Source organism: Aricia agestis, chromosome 14 (assembly GCF_905147365.1).
Source record: "Aricia agestis chromosome 14, ilAriAges1.1, whole genome shotgun sequence".
NCBI classification, from domain to species: Eukaryota; Metazoa; Arthropoda; class Insecta; order Lepidoptera; family Lycaenidae; genus Aricia; species Aricia agestis.
This window is the reverse complement of record NC_056419.1, coordinates 709,758-728,972: the sequence shown is the minus strand read 5'-3', so window position 1 is coordinate 728,972 and position 19,215 is coordinate 709,758. Positions and strand designations below refer to the sequence as shown.

The 19,215-nt window shown below is 37.4% G+C and overlaps 1 protein-coding gene across 1 annotated transcript in view; it reads right to left on the bottom strand.

Annotated features, from left to right (window-relative positions):
- The window catches only part of LOC121733963, a 220,587-nt gene that overhangs the window by 59,585 nt on the left and 141,787 nt on the right, over window positions 1-19,215 (bottom strand). The window contains exon 5 of the mRNA XM_042124370.1: window positions 16,794-16,816. The gene's annotated coding sequence lies outside the window, so the exon portion shown is untranslated. The remainder of the gene's footprint in view (window positions 1-16,793; window positions 16,817-19,215) is intronic.

The window sequence follows — 19,215 nt, the reverse complement described above, 5'->3', positions numbered from 1 at the left end:
TAAGTTAATATTTTAGTAATCATATTGTGTAGATTTTAGTATATAAAAAATAAGACTAGCCTGTGTTTTGATCAGTCAATTCACATTCAAGCGAACACAATATCGACCACAATTCACAAGTCACAACGCAGTGGCTCGCAACAAGTCTGTAGTGACTTGAATAAAATATTATGTCCCGTTTTCCCGGGGATTCCCTGTGGCGTGTCCAGCGCCACCTGCCTCCTGTTTCCCACACGCGACTCCTGTTTCCCGCCAAACCGGCAATTACCGCCAAATTGCAGGGAAAAAACCAATATCCAGACGACGTGGTGGCAGAATTCATATGGGGACACATAAATTCTTATACCTTACAAACAGAGGGTGCGTTTGTTGTCAAACTTTGGCTTTTTATGTGTTGTAGGTAGCTTGTAATTGTTGTAATATCCATACTAATATTAAAAATGCGAAAGTTTGTCTGTCTGTCTGTCTGTCACTTCATCATGCCCAAACTACTGAACCGATTTTGCTGAAACTTGGTATAGAGATACTTTGAGTCCCGGAAAAGGACAAAGAATACTTTTTATCCCAAAAAATGGACGGTTCCCGCACGATAAACGAATTTCTGCGTAAAGGAGTTGCGGGCGTCATCTAGTTAATTATATTACTGAAATAGCAAAATTCTTTCATAAAAAATATTTTTTTCTGCCAAGCGAATATGAAATACGAATTTGTTTATTACTTTCGAACGTTAACAAAGGATACGCCACCAACACAGACCATTATAAAATTGAAAAACGTCGATTTCGCTTATGAAAAAAATTCGCAATAAAGTATTATATATTTTCGCACAAAGGAGTGAATTTTCAGCGAACCGCTGCGAGAGCCCATCTGGCGGTTGATATAAATACCCATTACTGACGCTGATTTTCCCCTACAATGTTTGATTTCATTGTCATATCGGAAAAAGATTTTTAATTTACATGACTTATTTCTTGAAAGTCATCCAAAAATGCAAAATAAAATAAAATTCTAAATTATTTAATAACCGACTTCAAAAAAAGGTGGTTGTCAATTCGACGCGTATGTATGTATATGTCGCAGCCGACTGGCTTAAATAGCCGTTCAATCAAACAGCTAGCCCTTTGACTGAACAACGCCATTCAATCACACGGCTATACGTCGTTTAGCCGACTTATTGACTACAACGTTCAACACTACAGCTAGACGACGCTTAGCCAACTGGTTTAATGGCAAATTAGCTAGGGCGACCATTAGCTTATTATGTAATTTGGGAGAATAGGAAAACTTTTTGTATTTTATTGAAAGATTATTCTCGGATTAAGTTTATGGGGTGACCAAAAGTTTAATGCAATAAGTAAAAATAAAAAATTCTGAGGCGTGTTTTGTGGTGGTCGCCGGCTGCTGCCGCAGCACAGTCACAGTTCTAACCTAACCTACTTTTGGACTTTCTGGATTGTGTTTGTTTTTGTTTTGGCGGGGGGCTGCGTTGTTCAGTCAAAGGGCTAGCTGTTTGATTGAACGGCTATTTAAACCAGTTGGCTGCGACATATACTTGAAAAACTGCCCAGTTTTCGTATATTATGTTACGAGTAGTCTATATCAATGTATGTATGTTTTTATGTTTGTGTTCGCATATCTTTGGAACTACAAGTCCGATTTCAATATTTTTTTTGTTGTACTAGGTATATTGTTCAACGGGAATGCTGCAAGTTTCATCAAAATGGGTTCAGTAGTTTTTGAGATAGGGAATTTTAGCACCTCCATCGTAGGTATCGCAGACACATTTTCAACTGTTACGTGGCAGCCGGCTGCTGCTTGGGAATCGATGGGTTAAAAAAGACTGATTCGAAATATTATAAGGACAGTTTTTACAAATTTCTATGTAGTTTGCGACCGGACTTAGCACACTTTTTAAAAAAAAATCTTGTTCATTGAACTTTAACGGCAATCGATATAAAAAGTCGACATAGCTCCACCGTCAACCGCCGCTCGCCCGGCAATATCACAAGTTATTACTTTTTAATGTGATAATGTGCGGCCTGGGAAATAGAAAAATGGATGAAGAAAATTGAAAATCTCTCGCAGATTGCAGTTGTTTAGAAATATACAACTGTGAAAAATATGGCTTAGCTGCCGCATATTAGAGAAAAATATTAATAAATAAAGATTTTGACGTAAGCCTCATTCATTATTATCTTGATTAAATTGAAGTTTAATCATAAATATTATATGAAATTTCAATTTTTTTTAAGAGCCTATGCAGTCCCACTGCTGGGCAAAGGCCTCCCCCAAGTCCTTCCATTCATCCCGATCCATCGCCACCGTCGGCCAACCTGGCTTGTATGTGTCAAGTTCATCGCGCCATCTTTTGCGAGGTCGACCGCGGCGGCGTCGTCCATCATCAGGTACCCAGTCTGTGGCGAACTTTGCCCAGCGGTCAGGATGCATACGGCTAATATGACCCGCCCAATCCCATTTCAGTTTGGCAGCCTTTATGCCTATGTCTGTTATACCAGTGTTGGAGCGCAGCGTGCTATTTCTTATTCTATCTGTTAATCTTACTCCCATTATGCTGCGCTCCATCGCTCTTTGGCACGCCCCGAGATGGAACCGTTGCGACTCAGTCAATGACCAGGTCTGTGCGCCGTAGGACGGGTAGAATACACATGTCGACGAGTCTACGTTTCAGGGAGATTGGTAGATCTCCCTTCATCAGCGTCTTCATGGACCAGTAGCTCTTCCAGGCGTTTTCTATTCGTCGATCGACTTCCTTACCCTGTCTATTATCAAAAGAGACTAGCTGGCCCAAGTAGATATACTCGTCGACATATTGTATTTCTTTACCGTCTACCTCAACCCTACTTTTCTTGCAATTGGTCATTATTTTCGTCTTGGACTGATTCATCGCTAATTCCACCTCGAGGCTTGCCTTGTTTAGGTCTTGAAGCATATTTTGCAACTCCAACGCTGTAGGTGCGAAAATGATTATGTCTTCGGCAAACCGAAGGTTCGTCAGCCTCCTGTTTCCGACCACAACACCTCCCGCCTCCCAAAGATCTGCCAGATTTCGGAATACCTCTTCGAGGACACTTGTAAAGAGTTTGGAAGAGAGCAGGTCTCCTTGTTTAACCCCCTTGAGAACTCGGAATGCTGGACCAGTGTTATTTAATTTTATATTAGCGGAACTGTGATTGTAAATTATTTTTAAAATATTTATATACGTAGTATCTATGTTCTGGTTGTGAAGGGATTGAAATATGGCAGTGTGTTTAATGTTGTCAAAAGCTTTGGTATAATCGATGAATGCCATATATATTTTTAATTAAATAATAAAAATAATGGGTACTTAAATTATGTTATGTATGGGAAACTTTTGAGACTATTTTACTTAAACTTTTAGTCAATTTTGTCAAACCGTTACGTTTTTAGTATTACTGACTATGTCTGTCATCTGACTTCGGTAGGTTGTTACGGAAACTTACGATATTATTTTCGAGTGCTACGTTTTATCCCGAAATAGTACAATATTATATCCCCTTGGGACGCTGTATTCTGTAAGCGCAGCCCAGGGAGTCACATAGACTACTTTACGTGCAAGTGTGATAACCTGCGATCGAGCCGCATTCGAGGACCAAGAATCGGGCCCCAGACTACATGAATCATCGGTCGATGCAGTCTGCACGCTCCAAGCCAATGAACTTGCTACTATAATGCAAACCTGCGCTTATAGATAATGTCGCCGTTAATGGATGAAGAATATCACGTGAAGATAGTAGCGGTCACTAATTCGTAATGGATCGTTTGGATGAACTGCATTTTTTTTTTTTTATGAAATAAGGGGCAAACGAGCAAACGGGTCACCTGATGGAAAGCAACTTCCATCGCTCATGGACACTCGCAGCATCAGAAGAGCTGCAGGTGCGTTGCCGGCCTTTTAAGAGGGAATAGGGTAATAGGGGAAGGTAGGGATGGAAAGGGAACGGAATAAGGGAGGGTAGGGAAAGTAATAGGGTAGGGGATTGGGCCTCCGGTAAACTCACTCACTCGGCGAAACACAGCGCAAGCGCTGTTTCACGCTGGTTTTCTGTGAGGACGTGGTATTTCTCCGGTCGAGCCGGCCCATTCGTGCCGAAGCATGGCTCTCCCACGTCAAAATGGTTGAAATGGTTTCGTAGAATTTTATTATCATTATTTATGTTATTTACTAGTTGATCCAGTGAACTTCGTAAAACTTTCCTTCTATTAAAAACCTTTCCTTGACTTCCACAAATATTTCAAGACGCTTCCGCTTTGAAATTTTAACGGTTAGTTTATACTTCACTAGCTGTCCCGGTGAACTTCGTGTTACTTTCTAAAGTATTCGTAGAAGTCCAGGGAAGGTTCTAACCTTCCCTGGACTTCTACGAATATTTTAAGACCAAAATTAGCCCAATCCGTTCAGCCGTTTTCGAGTTTTAGCGTTACTAACACAATTGAAAATCCATTTTTATATATACTTATATACTTATATTATGTCTAAATAATAAAGGTATTGTTTTTTATTCATTTTAGACATTTTACTGCTATAACGGGAACACAATATTATAGGCATCGATGCACCTCTAGCTCGGATAGCGGTAGTTAAGAAACAAAAGTAATCCACACCAAAAAGGGTTACCCTATTAAGAATTAACCTTTCTTGTTGGCAAACCTAGAGTTTTCCCGGAATGATGATGTAAAAGGATTTCACTCAACACCATAACGACTTCTTCAGCTCGGGGCTTTCAGGGGTCCCGTGAAAGTTAGTAAGTCATTAAGTAAGTAGTAAGTACCTCGTACTTACTTGAGGACTCGTAACTTGTAGGGAAACTGTTTTTTCACTTAAGCCTTTTGTAAGTGAGCTATGGTTTTGCCTAGAAAATGAAGAGAACCGTTTAGAGAAAGATTTTATGATAAACTTGGTTTCGTCAAATAAAAGGTACGTTTCCGATTAAGACTCAAGTATTAGCTAAGAATGATTATCAAAACATTGATTATAAGAATTTTTTTCTGTAGATTTTTCTACATATTTGAATCAAACAAATCTAAAATACGAGTGAAAATAAATGTAAAGCTCAAATGAAAATAAATGCGCTTTATTAACTTGTCGATAAGAGATTTAATATTATGAAGTTGCCTAATATAACGTACATATTTTTGTCGTGGAAAATATACCTACTCATTATTTCTTATTAACACAGTAATTTTAGTAATTTATAGCCCGAACCAATTAAATCTCATTACGACTGGCAAACTTTGATGACATTAACAATGTCATTACAATGAAATACGTTTAGGATTAATGTGTCAATTTGTTATTGTATTATCGAGGAAAGCAAATGTGGCACATCCGTGGAAAGGAGTGGCCATGGTGCTCTTTTGCGTTGCGGTGCGACGGCTGGCTCACCTCAACGGCGCAAATTTTTTACAAACATAATTGCTCATGTGCCTACATTCCTCTTCTAGCACTTTGGCTATGATGGATTACTATGGTTGTCACCGCAAACGCAAAGGCATTTATAGTAAGTAAGCTGAATCGACGTATAGATCGCGGGGAATAGACGAATCGTGGGCCAAAGCGGAGAGACAGCATATGCCACAATTATAATGCATTGTCGTCGGATGGGGTTTGACGGATCGACTAACAAGAGATGAAGTGGAAATGACGCACTGCGCTATCACTATCTTGTTCTTTCATTTATCAGTTACGAGCTTTTGCCCGCGGCTTCGCTCGCGTTAAGCAGTATTATTACATACAAACTTTCATCCCCTATTTGAACCCCTTGGAGGTAGAATTGATTAAAATCCTTTCTTAGCGGATGCCTACTTCATATTATCACCTACCTCCATGCCAAATTTTAGCCCGATCCGTCCAGTGGTTTGGGCTGTGCGTTGATAGATCACCATGTCAGTCAGTCACCTTTGAGTTTTATATATATAGAAGATTACGAATCGCCACCTGTGACTTACAATACGTTTTTCCATTCCGATAACGCAACGCACCAGAGCAATGTGGCCTCAATAATTTGAATTTGCACTCGAGCTCTAATTGATGTTTTAATTCAAACCAACAATACAAACACAACTTATTGTCGTTGTTTTGGCTCCATGTACGGAAATTATTCTGCTAGTTTGCCAAACCAAACAAAAATTATATTATATGTAAAGTTAAAATGTTTAATTATTATGTAGGTAGTCATAATGCTACGAATAATAAAAATCATAATGTAAAAAATAAGTTCAAAACGCGTTTCATAATATTAACACTACACTGTCAACTGGTAGAGTTTTCAGACGCGGGTTATCTAAAAGATATTTTTCTAGGAAATATATATGTAATAATATTACTGCAACGAATATCCACAATAAAAGAATGGTGAATTTTTAAAACTAGTAAAGATGAGAAAGCACTTTACTCAAGTTATTGCAAAGAAAACTTTCAATACAGGCAAGAGTAAAACTAGAGTCTTTCTATACCTCTAGATGCGACGATCATAATATTCTTAGATATTTTATTTTTCTTAGTAATGGAACTTAAAATTTGTTACTTTTTATGCTCGTTATAGTAGTTTAAATGCAGATGTTGCCGTGGGATTCTGTACCTATTAATTTATTAAGCAAGCGGGGTCGCAAAAAATCAGCAATAATACTACAACTAACAATAAAGAAAATCGAGAACTATTTAAATTATTTTTTAATTTAAGCAAAAAAATTACACTTATTTTCGTCCCCTGCAAAAATATTTTCGTACGTAACGGGATTTAGTCGTGTTTTCACGGGCCGGCTAAATACATTAAAATAATATTTGAATGAGAGGCCATTCATCACGCGAGTGGGTCCTGAACAAACATACACGCAATATCACTTACGCGATTGCATTGTATGTAGGCAGTAGAAAAACCATCGGAAAAACGTTTTGATTAGGATTGTGAAAAATATTGTAATACAGAATAATAATAATTAAAATTATCTCCCACACTGGTTTCGGTGGCGGTGACCGGTTTCATGGAAACCAGGCCAGTTACGCAGGAGTAATTCTATAGTGCCCAAGTATGTGCGCAGTACACAAGAGCACTCTCTACTCCTTTTACTCTCATAAGTCATAACTCATAACCCAGTGGGGATTGGGATGGAAGGCCGACACGACCGGCGAGAGATCAGGTACAGGACAGACTTTTTACATGCCCATCCGACGCATGGATCATTTTACTTGTCAGACAATAACGTGATCAGCCTGCATAGTCCTAACCGACCTTGGAAATAACATGTTTCCAACGCGGGAATCGAACCCACGACCTCCGTCAAGAGCCATGCTCTAAGCCACTGGATCACGGAGGCATTTTTGAATATAGAATACTAGATGACCCGGTGAACTTCGTATCACTTCCCCCTAATATGAACCTTCCCAAGACTCTAACGAATATTTCAAGACTAAGGCTGCGTTTCCACCACAGATGTGCGAAGATGCGTAGCGAGAGATTTGTTTGTAAAGAACCAATAGAATCGCTTCATTTACTTCACCTCGGTCAGCACAGCTCTGATGGAAATGGCTGCAGGGGATGTATTGCGAAGAAAGTATTATATTGGCGTTCGAAATTGAAAATTAATTATTCGTGTCGACACATTTCACAGCTTTGCACCACACATTTGCGCATTTTTACAAAACTTTTTGTTCCGTCGGCGGCATTCGAACCCGCGACCCTCGGCTTGAGCTGCCACACTCTTAACTATTGAGCCACAGAGGTCGTTAGTTCAGTCGTTCTCCGCGACGTGAGCCTTTTCTATCTAAAATATCAGAAACTGGTCGTTTATCTACCAAAAGAACTTTAATTTAAAAGGACAGCCAAAGCTATTATTTTCATGCATCAACTTCACTCGCAGCCGCCGGCTTTTAGCAAATCGGAAGCGTGTAATCGACCCCTAACAAACGTGTAAAGGGGAAATAGTCGTGAAGTATGACCACCACATATCACGCGTTGGCCAGCGCCCAAGTTGTCTTCAACACACCCCAACAAGCAAAGGAAATTCAAGTCTACTACCGCAAAATAAAGTTCAAAATAAGGTGGTCAATTTTTGCCGTATTTCTCGCACCCAAACTGCAGCCTAGTCAAAAACAAACTAAATTAGGCTTTATAAAGCCAATATAGAGTTCAATTTGAGCATCTGTAATGCCACTGGAAAGTGGATTGACGGTTGAATTTTGAAAGTGTGAAATCAGCGTCCTTTCTTTATCTCAGGGATTTCTACGAAAGGCTTTGGATGAATAAAACGGGTAGATTGTTTTTTTTAATGATTGAGTACATATTATCCTAATTTGGGAGAGTAGGGAAGGGAAAAGGGTAGGGGATTGGGCCTCCGGTAAAATCACTCACTCGGCTCTCTCACTCGAAACACAGCGCAAACTCTGTTTCACGCCGGTTTTCTGTGAGCCCGTGGTATTTGTCCGGTCGAGCCGGCCCATTCGTGCCGAAGCATGGCACTCCCACGTCAAAAATGTCTAGTTTCATAAATTAAGAAAAGTTTATTTTGTACATCACACAACACAACATTTACAAAGGACGAGAAAACCAGGACACAGTACAGTACTTAATTTACATTATATTGTGTGATCTCACAAAAATGGACCCCAGCTCAGCATAAGCAGCAAGTTGCTGCACTGATTTTTTGCTGGGACCAATGAGTGACCTCACAATAATAAAGTGTGGACAATATCATTAGGAACTAAGAACATATTTAATATTAAATTAAAAATACTTAAATACTAAATAAATTAATAAAGAAAATAAGAGCTACAAGATAAAAATTATTATAACATGACGTGCCTAACATTGGGAGAAAAAAAAAAAAAAAGAAAAGAAAAAGCTGTCAATTGTCATTTGTCTATGACATTTGACGTCTGGAACAATGATGGGTTAAAAACAAGATTTTTATGCATACCTACCTTATTCTGTGAAAATAAAATATAAATAATTTAAAAATATCTGCTCCTTGAATTACTTAATTCACGCTAACACGATTTCGACAATCTGCCCTGATGAGTATCATTCATGAGAACCTCGCACATTCAAAACACATTTGCCGCTATACAACTGAAAGGTAATTTTATTCTCGTCTGTCTTGAATCTATTTGCGTCTTATGAATTGAGCTTTTAGAATTCATACTAATATTATAAATGTGAAAGTGCCTCTGTCTGTTACCTCTTCGCGTCCAAACCGCTGAACCGATTTTGCTGACATTTAGTATAAGGATATTCTTAATGACCGAAAAAGGACATAGGATACTTTTTATCCCGAAAAATGTACGGTTCCCGCGTGACAAACGTATTTGCGAGGGGTGCGGACACGTTTATGTTACATAATATTTGTGTTTTTCTTTGTAAAGAATTTGATAGTTGGAGCAAAGCCATAATCCACCAAGATTTTTAATAAGTTAATGCAATGTACCATCGAGAAAATTGATTCCTCAGGCAGTTGACGGACCTACGTCATTTGGTCGGCTTATATCAATTCGATGTTAGCTGTGATCGGTCGGAAGGGTTTGACGTAACGCGACCAAATTACTTAGGTCCGCCATCTGCCTAGGAATCAACTTCTCTGATAGAATTGAAGTATCTAGCGGTAGTGTGTCCAGTCAAGTTCGAGCCAATAGAAGGAGAGTGTGTTATGTAAAATTTTGGCAGTCATTTTTGCTCCTTTGTACTAAAGACTTTGGACGACCTCTGTGGCTCAGTGGTGAGCGCGTTGGTAGCTCAAGCCGGGGTTCGAATCCCGCCGACGGAACAAAAAAGTTTTCAATGTTCCCGGGTCTGGATGTGTATTAAATATGTGTATGATATAATAAAAATCTTAAATATATGTATAGTATAAAAGTATTAAATATATTTCCGTTGTCTGGTACCTATAACACAAGTCCTTTAGGTACTTAACACGGGGCCAGACTGACGTGGTGTGAAGCGTCCATAGATAAAAAAAAAGAATTATTTCTTAAAAACTATTTTATAAAACAAAATTGTCTTGAATAACATTAAGATCAGCGACAACATATCATAAGAGTTGTCTTTACATATTAATTTAAAAGTTCTGCACTACAAACTAAATTAGGTAGGCTAGCATTAGCGACTAAACCAGCCTTCCCAAAGTGGGCGATAACGCCCTCTTGTGAGCGCTGAAGGTCTAAAGGTGGGAGAGCCATGCTTCGGCACGAATGGGCCGGCTCGACCGGAGAAATACCACGTTCTCACAGAAAACCGGCGTGAAACAGCGCTTGCGCTGTGTTTCGCCGAGTGAGTGAGTTTACCGGAGGCCCAATCCCCTACCTAATTCCCTTCCCTACCCACCCCTATTCCCTTCCCTTCCCTACCCTTCCCTTTTACCCTATTCCCTCTTAAAAGGCCGGCAACGCACTTGCAGCTCTTCTGATGCTGCGAGTGTCCATGGGCGACGGAAGTTGCTTTCCATCAGGTTACCCGTTTGCTCGTTTGCCGCCTTATTTCATAAAAAAGGGGGTGGTATGGGACTCAGAAAAAATAGGGGCGTTGTGTAGAGCCTTGGAAGGTGATTTATTTCATCTGGATGCATTTTAAATTGAAACAAGGGCGGCGCTAAAATATTTTTTCTCAAAGTGGGCAGACGAATAAAAATAAAATCACCATCACTGAAGATACTTCATTAATTAAATAAGCGATGTCCTGCCTTTTTCATATCTGTCTCATTCACAAAGTGTGTCTAATGCATCCCCTCATATTTAAAACTTTTCTCACACCACACCATATAACTAATGGAGTCAAGACACTGCACTGGTGTTTTGGCACCTCTCCAAAGGCGTGTAGCCGACCGCCGATGACGACATAGCCCCGTGACGTCACAAGATGGCCGCTAACTAGCCGTAATGGCGGACATTTAGATAGATGGACAAGATTGTCGCGGTGTCCATGGTAATCGCCGCTTGATCCATATCTGCTCCTGAATAGTCTTCGCTTGTGGTCACTGAAAAACCGGTGATGTATTTTTAGTAATTTCTATGGATTTGTCATATTTGATAGTCTACAGTTTAAGTTCCCAGGATATCCGGCTTGATTCATTTCCGCCATTAACAGAAGCCGGCGAATTTATCTAAGTGGACCCTGGACATTATGTAACGCTAAGCCAACAAACCTGAAATGTTACATGGGCTCTACGCCATAATTTGGATGCTATTTTAGCTAACCCATACTTTGGGATGAAATAATATCTGAAGCACGCTTTGGACAGGAATCCTTACTAATAATATAAATGCGAAAGTGTATCTGACTGTCTGTTTATATGTCTGTCTGTATGTCTGCCACTTCTGCACGCTTATACGGCTGAGCTGATTTTCCTGAAATTTGCAATGGAGATACTTTGAGTCCCGGGAAAGGACATAGGGTACTTTTTATCCCGGGAAAATGTACGGTTCCCGCGCGATAAACGAGTTTCGGTTACGTCCTGCACTAAAGAGGCAAATTAAACACAAACAAATATCCCTCTCTTATTATTATAAGCTCTAACAAGGGGACCTACAAATATGAACAGCGCCTTCCCTAATCCTTTTATTAGTAAAGAGATAAGTATTATGTCATGTTAATGACGATAATATTGCGCTGTTATTATATAATAATAGATAATCTTTTGTTTCTACCCGTCGCTATATAGGTCAGCGCTCAGGGTGGGTCAGCTTGATCAAGACGCTGAATGTGTGTCAGACTTAAGGATTAAGGAGAGGACTTAAGGAGGCGACTAAAGTAAAATACCGTAGATGATCTTATAATTCATTTTTATACATGATAATAAGATTTTGCTACGAATTGCTACACTACATTATAACAGCGAAAACACGATAATATCAAAAAAAAAATTCGATAGAAAAAAATTACAATGATGCATCTAAATTTTACTACTTAATATTTCATTTCTTTTTAAAACGGTGTATTCAACTAATTCAATATTTTAATAAATAATAATATAATATTCTACTACCGAGGGACTGTACCTACTGGCGGATTTTAAAAATGTTGTATATTATATTTTATCGAGTTACTTAGGGTGGGTTGTCCTAGAGGCGTAGTTTGGGTTAAGGTTATCGTCAAGGCGTCCATTATGGACTTTTACTTGGGATTTGACAGTTCATTTGACATTTTGTTATGGTTAAAGTTAAAGTTAAGTATAGTTAAAGTAAGTTGGTGCAACCCACCCTAAGAAAAACTAATTTGGCGCTGATTCCGTGTCGTTCTTTTTCACATGGCATATGAAAAACAATCGTAAGTTTGAAGAAAAGGAAGATGTTTGATTTTTGGCTTTATACGCCCTCTTAAGGAGAGGAAATGCACTTTATTACATTTTAGCAGACTAGCGCCGGCGTTCAGCATTTTCATTAATTTAAGTTGAGTTGTAATTTCATATACCGTACCTGCTTATGAAGGTTTCATTATGAGTTCTTGAGAAAGAGTTTCAGTAGCTTGTAATACATACAGGGAGATGATTCCCGGACTGCTTTAGCATCATTAATTTAAATACTTTGGTGATATTATCATGGGGTTTTAGTGTGTAGATATTTTGTCAGTCAAGAAACTTTTGTAACAAGAACAAAATACACAGCCTATGAAGAGGTATACGTGGTGTGTAAAAACTATGTAAAAGAGTTAGGCTTGTTAATTTACATCATAGATTTGAACATACTTACCACTCATAAGAGACTCTCTAAAACATTCGTTTATTTTGAAGTGTCAGTTAGACAGTTAGATTCCACCTTCGCTAACGTATAAATATAGTTTTGTCATGTTCATGCTTGGTGGCTGACTAGCACTTTTCGCAGACTTTATTATATCGGTTTAATTAATTATTGAACATATAGCACGTTACATATTTTTGTTCAGGGGATTAAAACTATAAAAATATTCGTCGATCGAAAAACCGTTGACTTTAACTTTTTTTTTTTATTAAATAAGGGGGCAAACGAGCAAACGGGTCACCTGGTGGAAAGCAACTTCCGTCGACCATGGACACTCGCAGCATCAGAAGAGCTGTAGGTGCGTTGCCGGCCTTTTAAGGGGTAATAGGGGAGGGTAGGGAAGGGAACAGGGGAGGGTACGGAAGGGAATAGGGGAGGGAACGGAAGGAAATAGGGGAGGGTAGGGAAGGGAAAAGGGAAGGGATTGGGCCTCCGGTAAACTCACTCACTCGGCGAAACACAACGGAAGCGCTGTTTCACGCCGGTTTTCTGTGAGGACGTGGTATTTCTCCGGTCGAGCCGGCCCATTCGTGCCGAAGCGTGGCTCTCCCACGTCACTTCAGTTAGCATTACCGTTGCGTAAGGCTTTCACGGAGCTCAGTAGTGGCTGTTAGCGGCAGATACCGCCATACTCCCTCGGTTATTGTATGCGTAACTCTTCCCATTAAAAATATCTTAATACCGCTTTTCGTAGGAAATCCAATTCGGCTTTCATACTCTCTCGGCTATTGCGAACAGTTTTTCCAGGTTTACCCAATCGAGCTGTTAGTCGGAAAACAATATTATGTTTTTAGTAGCTGGTTCCAAAAAATCTGTTATCCATACTAATATTATAAATGCGAAAGTATCTCTGTCTGTCTGTCTGTCTGTCTGTCTGTCTGTCTGTCTGTCTTGCTTTCACGCCAAAACTACTGAACCGATTGCAATGAAATTTTGTATATAGTTATTCTAGAGTCTGAGAAAGGACATAGGCTACATTTTGATGTGGGAAAATATCTTATTTCCATGAAAATTTCGATGAAAATGAATTCGCATTGCGCGTGGCCAGCGCTCATCCCGGGGGTCCTGGGTTCGAGTCCCGCAGGCGGAACAAAAAGTTTTCAATTTTCCTGGGTCTTGGATGTGTATTAAAATAAAATTTCAAAAATCTTAAACATATTTTATGTATAATATTATAAAAAATCCAGAAATATATCAATGGAATGAACATTTTAGTTCTAATACGATTCAACAGATGGCGTTTTATTTTTTACTTTATTGTAACATAGAACTAATCATACTTATTAGTTAGTATGTTTTTGTTTATAGTTTTTAATACGTTAGAATATGATGTTTAATAATATTATAATCCATACTAATATTATAAATGCGAAAGTATCTCTGTCTGTCTGTCTGTCTGTCTGTCTGTCTGTCTTGCTTTCACGCCAAAACTACTGAACCGATTGCAATGAAATTTTGTATACAGTTATTCTAGAGACTGAGAAAGGACATAGGCTACATTTTGATGTGGGAAAATATCTTATTTCCATGAAAATTTCGATGAAAATGAATTCGCATTGCGCGTGGCCAGCGCTCATCCCGGGGGTCCTGGGTTCGAGTCCCGCAGGCGGAACAAAAAGTTTTCAATTTTCCTGGGTCTTGGATGTGTATTAAAATAAAATTTCAAAAATCTTAAACATATTTTATGTATAATATTATAAAAAATCCAGAAATATATCAATGGAATGAACATTTTAGTTCTAATACGATTCAACAGATGGCGTTTTATTTTTTACTTTATTGTAACATAGAACTAATCATACTTATTAGTTAGTATGTTTTTGTTTATAGTTTTTAATACGTTAGAATATGATGTTTAATAATATTATAATCCATACTAATATTATAAATGCGAAAGTATCTCTGTCTGTCTGTCTGTCTGTCTGTCTTGCTTTCACGCCAAAACTACTGAACCGATTGCAATGAAATTTTGTATACAGTTATTCTAGAGTCTGAGAAAGGGGTCCTGGGTTCGAGTCCCGCAGGCGGAACAAAAAGTTTTCAATTTTCCTGGGTCTTGGATGTGTATTAAAATAAAATTTCAAAAATCTTAAACATATTTTATGTATAATATTATAAAAAATCCAGAAATATATCAATGGAATGAACATTTTAGTTCTAATACGATTCAACAGATGGCGTTTTATTTTTTACTTTATTGTAACATAGAACTAATCATACTTATTAGTTAGTATGTTTTTGTTTATAGTTTTTAATACGTTAGAATATGATGTTTAATAATATTATAATCCATACTAATATTATAAATGCGAAAGTATCTCTGTCTGTCTGTCTGTCTGTCTGTCTTGCTTTCACGCCAAAACTACTGAACCGATTGCAATGAAATTTTGTATACAGTTATTCTAGAGTCTGAGAAAGGACATAGGCTACATTTTGATGTGGGAAAATATCTTATTTCCATGAAAATTTCGATGAAAATGAATTCGCATTGCGCGTGGCCAGCGCTCATCCCGGGGGTCCTGGGTTCGAGTCCCGCAGGCGGAACAAAAAGTTTTCAATTTTCCTGGGTCTTGGATGTGTATTAAAATAAAATTTCAAAAATCTTAAACATATTTTATGTATAATATTATAAAAAATCCAGAAATATATCAATGGAATGAACATTTTAGTTCTAATACGATTCAACAGATGGCGTTTTATTTTTTACTTAATAAAGTATGTTACAATAGTATGTTACAATAGTAACATAGAACTAATCATACTTATTAGTTAGTATGTTTTTGTTTATAGTTTTTAATACGTTAGAATATGATGTTTAATAATATTATAATAATATTATATATATACTAGCTGTTGCCCGCGACTTCGTCCGCGTGGACTTTAGTTTATAGCGCGCGGTGTCAACAAAATTTGTGTCAAATTTAAAAACTTTTTAAAACCCTGGTAAGTGGTACCCCTCTTAGGGCCGCGCTACACCGGAATGGCAGCGCTGAAAGTGCTCGCCTCGCCGCTGCCATTCCGGTGTAGCGCGGCCCTTAATTAATCAAAATACCCAAAAACAGCTGTGCAGTGTGCACATAATCTATACTAATATTATAAATGCGAAAGTATCTCTGTCTGTCTGTCAGTCTCGCTTTCACGCCAAACGCCAAAACTACCGAACCGATTGTAATGAAATTTTGTATACAGATAGTCTAAAGCCTGAGAAAGGACATAGGCTACTTTTTTACTGGAAAAAAGGGTTGTAAGGGTCGTAAATTTGTTCAAAAAATTCATAATAGATGGCGCCGTGCGTCTTCTACATCGCGCTGAAGCTTGCTCAAAAGTCTTTCTATAAGAGGTGGTATCATCTTACATTTAAGTCTCGATTTTTTTCGATTGTTATATCTATTCTACGGTATTAAATAACTCAATACTTTATCTGTGCAGGCAGTGACGTAACCTTAAGACCAAATTTCACCAACGACTGTTAAAGTTAATGATCGAATTAGTATCACGTTAGCTGTTTCGTTTTTCATATGAATGAAAGAGAATACAGGACATTTTAACAAGCTGTTAACACTAACAGACGTTGGTGAAATTGGGGCTAAACCTATCAATGATAAATAGTTTATGGGTAAAGTTGTGTAATTGGGGGGCTAAATATGCTTTGAAATTTGGCATAAAATATAAAGTTTAATATAAAAAATAAAGTACTTATTGTGTGCACACTACACAGCTGTATTGATTTAAGGGGTACCAGGGTTTTTTTATAAAAGCTTTTGACACCAATTTTGTTGACATCGCGCGCTATAAACTGAAGTCCACGCGGACGAAGTCGCGGGAAACAGCTAGTTATTAAATACATAGAGATTTTTACTCAATACACAGAGTTTTTGGAAGCAGCATTCAGTAGTAATATTTCGAAGACAAATTATGTATTTTTCACAATTTGTTTCCAAAAACTTTTTCTATATTTATTTAAAATTCGTAGAGGTCGTGAAAAAAACTGCTATAAAATATTGAAATAATCTATAACTCCACAACTCACCTCACGCGGTGTGCATGTTGTATCTGCAACAGAAAAGAAGTTTATTTAGGTAATAAAAATTATTTTATATTATACTAATAATTACTATCATTTTACGGCCGTTCCCAATATTTGATCTATCTCTAGTTTTGCCCTACTAGAGATAGGAATAGCTCATAATTGACATAAAATATATGTCTCTAATGTCTAATGTGAGCTATTCCTATCTCTAGTAGGGCAAAACCAGAGATAGATCAAATATTGGGAACGGCCGTTAATCTATATATATAAAACTCAAAGGTGACTGACTGATTGACATAGTGTTCTATCAACGCACAGCCCAAATCACTGGACGGATCGGACTGAAATTTGGCATGCAGGTAGATGTTATGACGTAGGCATCCGCTAAGAAAGGATTTTGATAAATTCCAACCCCAAGGGGTTCAAATAGGGGATGAAAGTTTGTATATAATAATACTTGTTAACGCGAGCGAAGCCGCGGGCAAAAGCTCGTTCTCATATATAAAATTCACAGTGTTTGTGCGCGAACACCTCCAAAATGGCTCAACCGATTTTAATGTATTTTACTAATTTTGTATGTACATTCGTTAGGCTTGAGAATTTAGGCAGAGTTTTATATTGATACTAGAAATAATTTATAAGGCAAAACAACGTTTGCCGAGTCAGCTAGTAAAATAAAAAAAAATATAATATTGTCCGTGACCCTGATAGTACATAAAGCATTCTATCCCACCGCAAGTCGCTACATTTTGATGTAAAAAAAGAAACAAAAATGATTTTTCCACGAGACGAAGTATCCCTGGTTGTCCACACCAAAGCGTAGCTTGAGTGTGAAAAGTAAACAGACGGACAGACACATTTTCGCATTTATAACAAAAATGATAAATGGTTCCTATTATGTCGTGAAAATTTTTGCAACTTCAGTCGCACGGCGCACCTAAAAATCGTTGAGAACAAAACACATGCATTACGCTCGCTCGTAAAACATTAGGATTTTTGAAATATTTAAATCTGTATAGTAGCGTAGCAATTAAAATCTCACAAAAGACAACTGACTGTATAATGAAGGCCATTATTCAAATGTGTGGACTCTTCACAACTAGTTCATCATCATCACACACTTGGATTATTGTCGAATGAGGAAAAAAAGTTTCGTGTTTGTAAACTTGTTTATTATCTATGCACTGAACGAGTACCTGCATGCAACCATCAGAATATATTTTTTTTAATTATAAATGCGAAAGTGTGTCTGTCTGTTTGTTTCCTGTTCACGCCTTAACCGCTGAACCGATTTTGCTGCAATTTTGTATAGAGATACCTTCATCCCGGAAAATGACAAAGAATACTTTTATCCCATAAAAATGTACGGTTCATGCGCAATAAACGAATATTGGCTCATCTACTATATTATATTAAGTACTAGCTGTCCCGGTGAACTTCGTGTCAGTTTAAAACCTTCCTGGACTTCTACGAATATTTTAAGACTAAAATTAGCCCAGTCCGTTCAGCCGTTTTCGAGTTTTAGCGTTACTAACACAATTGAAAATCCATTTATATATATATATAGATATCAAATTATAATCATCATTTACAACGTTAACAATTACATTGAAAACCATTTTCGGGCAATTGTAACAAAAAAAACTCTTTGAATTACATTAAATGTAGGTACAATGACCCTTATCATGTCTGGAAAATGATACGAAACAGTTCGGGGAAACAACCGCCGACATCCATCACTGAGTTTGCTGGTTTCGTGTGTGTACGTATTGGGGGTTAAAAAGTTGATTTGGCCCATAAACATTTAAATAATAATAATATGTAAATTTAAACGCAATCTTTTCCTTTCCATATCATATCAAATAATTTCTGCTACAAGTTTCCAAATAATCTACAACTACCTTTTCTTATTTAGCATTTACCTATCAGGCCCAAAATACCCAAAACTCCCAAATATCCTAGTTTTTCTTTTAGGAAAAGAAATTAAAGTAGAGTTCAGAGTTTGAAATTTACCACAAGCATAATTACGTTTAAACTGTTCATTAGTTTTAGTAGTATAAGAAGACGAAAGAAACACAATTCATAAACTTCATAATAATAATATAAACAATATTCATTACAAATTTTATTTATTTATTTTTTTTATTTATTTCAGAGGCACATCAACAACATAAACACAATCAGTACAATCAGTTACAATATTCAGACTAGGGCTATGCGCTTATGTCAATTACAGATATGCACAACATTATTAACACAATTCAATGTAAACAGTCAGTACAATAATATTCTTTAATAATAAAAATCAATTAATTAATTCATAAAATAAAATGTTTTTGTTTAAGTAATAATCATATAAGATTTAAGTATGTACTTAATTAATAAAATAAAATAAAATTTAACTACTCGAATGCCATATTAT